Genomic DNA, 7,072 nt, shown 5'->3' on the forward strand with positions numbered 1-7,072 from the left:
AAAAAAATGTGGTATGTGATGATAAATGTATGCTATAGTCAGTTTTTAAAATGTATACATTGAATATAACAGATTTTTTTTTGTTTTCCTTTTTCTTTTAAATCATTGCTCCCAAAGCTATTTTTAAATTGATAGTGTCTCTTAAAATGTACTAGCCTCATGACTACTGGGACTCTCTTTATTCCTCAAATATCCCAGGCACACTCTGCCTCAGAGGCTTAACAGTCCTGCGCTACCCACGTGAAACACTCGTCTGACAGCCACGTGACTTGCCACTTTTTGCTCAATAGAAACTTGGTTTGATCCCCTGTTTAAAATGAGACTCTTACACCATACACAAAAAATAAACTCAAAATGGATTAAAGACCTAAATGTAAGGCTGGATACTATAAAACTCTTAGAGGAAAACATAGGCAGAACACTCTCTGACATAAATCACAGCAAAATCTTTTTCAATCCACTGCCTAGAGTAATGAAAATAAAAACAAAAATAAACAAATGGAAGCTAGTTAAACTTAAAATCTTTTGCACAGGAAAGGAAACCATCAACAAAACAAAAAGACAACCCTCAGAATGGGAGAAAATATTTGCAAACAAAGAACCTAACAAGGGATTAATCTCCAAAATATACAAACAGCTCATGCAGCTCAATACCAAAAAAACAAACAACCCAATCAAAAAAATGGGCAGAAGACCTAAATAGACATTTCTCCAAAGAAGATATACAGATGGCCAAAAAGCACATGAAAAGATGCTCAGCATCACTAATTATTAGAGAAATGCAGATCAAAACTACAAGGAGGTATCACCTTACACCAGTCAGAATGGCCATCATCAAAAATTCTACAAACAATAAATGCTGGAGAGGGTGTGGAGAAAAGGGAACACTCTTGCACTGTTGGTGAGAATGTAAATTGGTACAGCCACTATGGAGACAGTATGGAGGTTCCTTAAAACACTAAGAATAGAGCTACCATATGACATAGAAATACTACTCCTAGGCATGTATCTGGAGAAAACCATAATTCAAAAGGATGCATGCATCCCGATGTTCATTGCAGCTCTATTTACAACAGCCAGGACATGGAAGCAACTGAAATGTCCATCAACAGAGGAATGGATAAAGAAGATATAGCACATATATACAATGGAATATTACTCAGCCATAAAAAGGGAAGAAATAGTGCCATTTGCACAGATGTGGATGGACCTAGAGACTGTCATACAGAGTGAAGTAAGTCATAAAGAGAAAAATAAATATCATATAATATCACTTATATGTAGAATCTAGAAAAATGGTAGAGATGAATTTGTTTGCAAAGCAGAAATAGAGTCACAGTGGTAGAGATCAAACTTATGGTTATCAAGGGGGGAAGCAGGGGTGGGAGGAACTGGGAGATTGGAATTGACATATATACAATAGTATGCATAAAATAGATAACTAATGAGAACCTACTGTATAGTACAGGGAACTCAGGGCTCTGTGGTGACCTAATGGGAAGGAAATTGAAAAAAGAGTGGATATATGTATATGTATGACTGATTCAGTTTGCTGTACAGCAAGAAACTAACACAACAGTGTAAAGCAACTATACTCCAATAAAAATTTTAAAAATAATTTAAAAAAAATGAGACTCTTAACGTTTGTCTAGCACTCCCTATCCTCTATCAATGTCAAAAGAAATTCTTCAGCTTCCATATAGAGAGGTAACTGGAAAAAAATATCCCTGCTTTATTACTTTTCATAGCACTTATCACCTACTAACATATTACGTAGTTTATTTATCTATTTGTTGTCCATCTCTTCCCATGAGATCTTAGGCAGAGATTTTTTTTTTCTGCTCTCTTTACTCTTCTATCTCCAACCCCTACAGCAGTACCTAAGACACACTAAAGAGTCAATAAATATCAGTATTTGTTGAATGAGTAAGTAAATGAGTGAATCTTGAAATCAATGATAGCTATGAGTTAGGGGAGTAAAATAGTCTCTTGGAGATTCACAAAGTTCATCAGTAAATTAAATTCTCTGAGGCAATGCTGTTTTTAAAAAGCCATTTCATTTTTATGAACACTTTGTTTCCCAAAGTTAGTTGACTATGGCACATTTTTTCCCATGTAACATCAAAAATAGAATTAATATCCTATGTAAAATATTTTAGAAAAAAGGAAATACTCTAAAAAAATAACATTAAATTCTATAATTAATTTTTTTAAAAATATTGTACCCTTTGGGTCCTTTTTACTCTTTCTTTCTCCTCCATCCTCTTGCTATTTTCTTCTTTACCTAGGTCTTTTTGGTTCTAGTACAATATAGTATTACTCCAAGACACAGGAGTGATGGAATCTGGCACTCCAGACACAAGATATAAATTGTAAACACATTTAAGCTGATTTTAAAAGTATGCAAACAAAAAATAAACTTACAATAACACTGATACATCTAAAACTTCCATGCTAAGTGTATTCTATGCTAAATCTTATAAGTTAGTCAAGGTCCACAAGGAAAATAGAAACCATTTTTGATTTTTATAACAGAGAATATGTAATGCAAAAATATGTGTTACGCAGGTGATGGAGAAGCTGAGAAACCAAAGGACAGTGAGGCAGCCCAGAGATGAGAGGCAGCAAGAAGCCCCTGTAACACTGTGGGCTGCGGGTAAACCTCAGGAGCCCAGGAGCCAACCATGCCTGGCAGAAGGGGGACCCCCCACAAAAGAGATTCAGCCAGTACCAGAGACACTGCCCAAAGAAGAGATGGGGACATATTCTTCCTTCTTCACCCCCATTTGAGCTTCCACTATGGCCTCCCACTAGCTGAATGTGTTGACATGGGAGCCTGGGAAACTCACCCTGCAGGAGTCAGCCCCTCCACTACATAGACTAGGAAGAGTAGGAGAGGCAAAAAGTCCCAGGATCGGCTCAGCTGATAAAGGTCATTTACTATACCCAACACATAAACACCTGCCTTGATTTTCTGTTATGACAGTAAGTCCAACCAAAGATTAAAAACAAAAAGAGAATCACATTAAATTCAACTCACCCCCAAAGTCATATTACTAATTTTAATATTCAATTACAAGTCTATCAGCGTCTCTTTGCAATCAAGTAGATATAAATTCTCAACAGCATTATGTAGAAGCAATTATTGATAAAATGTTTTAATCACATGTGACAACACAGCTAGTACTCTACCATAGAAATTTAAATTTCCATACATGTATTCTAAAAAAGCTAGGATCCAATACTGTCATAATAGATATTACTTTAATAATAAAGTTTTAATTTCTTTCTATAATATACAATTATTTTTAGTCATTGTGGCAATACAGATGATTAAATCATGGCTTTTCTTTTTTACTTCAAACTGGCTAAAAGTGCTTCATATGGAATTCTCATGAACCATATGTAACCCACTGGCAACAGACCATTAGCTGGAGCAAAATGACTAAAATACAGCAATTGAAAAAAATGTTAAAGAAAACAAACTGAAAACAATTTTATTGAAAGATACCCTAGATGTGGATATTTTGTTTTTTAAAATATAGCTTAGCTGAGAAAGCAAGCAGTCATCTTGCACCAATAAAAGACTAAGATGGATTTCATGCTACAGTGGTTGCTATGAAAATTTGTGCTGTAGTCTACAGGTAGAGCCGCAAACCATCACAGCAAAGAATGGCTGTAATTATTATCCAGAGTGATCACAGTTTCACTGCATTCTTGAACTTAAATCACATGTATCTCCAAAAGAAATTCAATGTGGATTAAAATGAAAGTACAATGTAATGGAACTGAACCATTAGCCCAGAATTAAAGATAGGTTAATAGTAAAAGGTTGGAAAAATAAAACATTCATGAAATTTACTGAAGACAATTAATCCTGAGCTTCCTAGGATCTGAAACAAAGAGTTGTATAGCTCTCAATGTCCAATAAAAAGAAATGTATATACTCTTGATGAAAAGGGCTGCAGAGTTTCAGTCACATTTTCAGCTTTACTCAGGTTAGACAGTGACAGCATCACACTGAACTCTGACACAAAAAAGTTGGCCTGATCTCAATCAAAGTGCTGAAGGCCTATGCAATAAATTAAAGGGATATTGATCCAATTCCTTACTTAAAGATTCAGTGATCTGAGTATTAATCATCATAATCTTATCAAATTCCCATTTTAATTCATTCCTTGTGGGTTTTGAAAAATTTCTGATTGTATGTCTAGGTTTTTTTTTTTTAATTATGTTTTTGCTTCCAGGAGAGCAAAATGATTATTTTTGGGTCTTTGGAAAGCTGTCATGGCAACGCTTTCGGTAAAAATCAAGCTGTGCATGATTAGAAACAACTTAATAATTCAAGAATTTAAAATGGGTAATTTTGCATTGGAAAACAGAATTGGAAATCCCAATCATTTTGGTACTCAGTTTCATTTTGGTGGAATGAGCTCCTTTGTAAGCCTTAACATGGAAATAGATCACTATTGCCATCTCCTGGCAAATAAACCACATGACCACCATTTCAGTCTTTTTGAACAGCCATATATTGTGGGAAGGCAAGATTACCTCTTAAATAGGCAATAAAGTATTGAATATTTATTGTAAGACAATCACTAGATTTTTATTCTTTATTCCTTTAAGACTCTTACAAAAATCCATTAGAGTTGATAAATAGTAGGATTTGTTTTATGAGCTCTTTATATTGAAAAGAAATTCTGCTTGTTATGACTTTTTAAATTAAATGCATATGATGGATCTACCTGTGATTGAAATAAGTATTAGAGTCACTTCAAAGAGAAAACCTAGAAAATGTTTGCAAGGCTTTGGGGAAAAGGAGCCAGGATTATACCACCGCATGCAGCCAAGAAAGTGACAGGTAGCTTTCTACCATGTAATAAAGCTGATGGAATGGATAACAGCTCTGACAGCATTAATCCATCTTTCTGCTGTAGGGGCTTTCACAGGAGATGAATGATACTCTCCCCTCCAACCTGCCTTGTCATCTTGCTCCCTTGCTATTGTTCTTTAGAATCAGCTGTTGCTGATGCTTTGAACTCCCTTTTCTCCCTTCCTCACATCTGGACATCAGATCATCAGCTGCATCTGAGCCTGGTTCATATATTCCTTACCTGAGATGTCAGCTGAGCCATTTATGAGCTCGATGTCACTGAAGTCTGCAAGCTGTACTCCAGGGTGCCAGTGCAAACTCTCGCTGCAATTGAGTAAAAAAGGAGAATGAGATATGGCTTCAAGTCATTACCCTCCAGATCAGGATGTTACATCACACATGGTTCTAAGGCTTGACATGTCATACTCTCAAACTAATCATTTCTTCAAGGATTAACATGATGACTAACTTCCCCAAGATAGGTTGAAAGCATCGAGACGATTCATATTTTTTCAAAAACTCTTCTGAAGTTATTCCTTAGAGGAAGGAGAGAAATCCTTTGTTGCTGCTGTTGTTGTTATTGTTGCTTCACTTTTATCTCATTTTATCAGATATTTTACCTAACCTAAATTCCGTTCCCTCTTACTAGCTCAAGATCACTAAACTTTTATACTAAAGTAAAAAAGGAATGAATGTTTGGGACATCAGCCCAGATGTGAGCTTTGAAGCATGAAATCACTCCAGTTAAGCAGCTGGATGGTCCTCTATAAAAGTTTCACATTGCCTGCCTGCCTGCCGCATCCCTAACTAAGCCAAATTCTTGAAGAAGGAGCTGGGAGAACAAGAGGAGATGACCTTCTGTACCTACACTTAGATCACCTGACGAAGCCAGATACCGAGGGCAGATCAAAGGGAAAGACCCTTCAAAAACATTCCATTTCTGGGGCTTCCCTTGTGGTGCAGTGGTTGAGAGTCCGCCTGCCGATGCAGGGGACACGGGTTCGTGCCCCGGTCAGGGAGGATCCCACATGCCGCGGAGCAGCTGGGCCCGTGAGCCATGGGCGCTGAGCCTGCACGTCCGGAGCCTGTGCTCCGCAATGGGAGAGGCCACAGCAGTGAGAGGCCCGCGTACCGCAAAACAACAACAACAACAAAAAAACCACTCCATTTTTGTATTTCAGCTGACCACTAGCCCAGAAACCTTCCCCCTTCAAAGTGAATCCCAGATAAATCTATGAGAAGAAAATTCTCATGGATAAGAAATGAATTTTGAATGGGGGAAAGGAGGTCAGGGTAAATAAATTATAGTAAAAATAAGAAGTTAAAATCATAAAATGAGAAGATCCAAACAGACATTTAAGTAAACAATCCAAGCAATAATGGCATTGAAAGTTCACATATATAGGCTGTAATCATTTTATATAAATTAACGCATTCAGTTCTCACAACAATCCTATTATCTCCATGTAACAGTTCAGGAAATAGAGTACAGAGATTTGGAAACAAAGTCATAAAACTAATGAGAGCAGACTCGAGATTCCAAGCAAGGTAGTCTGGCTCTTAACCCCTATGTTCTCTTATTGCTCCTAAATTTACTTATGCCTTTGGCTAAATCTTAGAAGTTTCAAAACTCTTTCTCTCTCCCCTCCCCCTATGCCCTTTCAAAGGTTTAACTATTACAATGAATGGAATATGCAGTAATTTCCCCATTTTACACTTAGATTAACCAAAGCTGTCTAAGGTCGGAGAACTGCTAAGTGGCAGAGCCAGGAAGTAAACCCAAATGTCGCCCTCTTCCCCGGACAGCTCACTGCTTCCCAGCATGTGGTGGCCATGAAAATGCACTGCTCAGACCTCCTGCTGCAAGAACATGTTATTATGACAGCCTCAGCTCTTTGCTCCGGATCCAGCACCACCATGTCTGCACCAAGGTCACACTTCTGAGCTGCCTTCCACAAAGACTGAGCACAGCAGAGGTACTAGTGTAGGCTCCTTCCCATGGTGAAGTAGGACTACTCTATTGGGAGTTGGCTTAAAGGCTCCCCATGATTCTGGTTGAAACTTTCTCTGAAGAGTCTTAGCATCCTCCTATGTAATCTTTCCTTCCCCCTCTCCTTTACAATCTAGAGCTTCTCTCAGATAAAAATAAACAAGAGGCTACAATACAAGGGCTTACAACCAATAACAAACAGACTGTCT

The sequence above is a fragment of the Mesoplodon densirostris genome, chromosome 5 (genome assembly GCF_025265405.1).
Source record: "Mesoplodon densirostris isolate mMesDen1 chromosome 5, mMesDen1 primary haplotype, whole genome shotgun sequence".
Classification (NCBI taxonomy): Eukaryota; Metazoa; Chordata; class Mammalia; order Artiodactyla; family Ziphiidae; genus Mesoplodon; species Mesoplodon densirostris.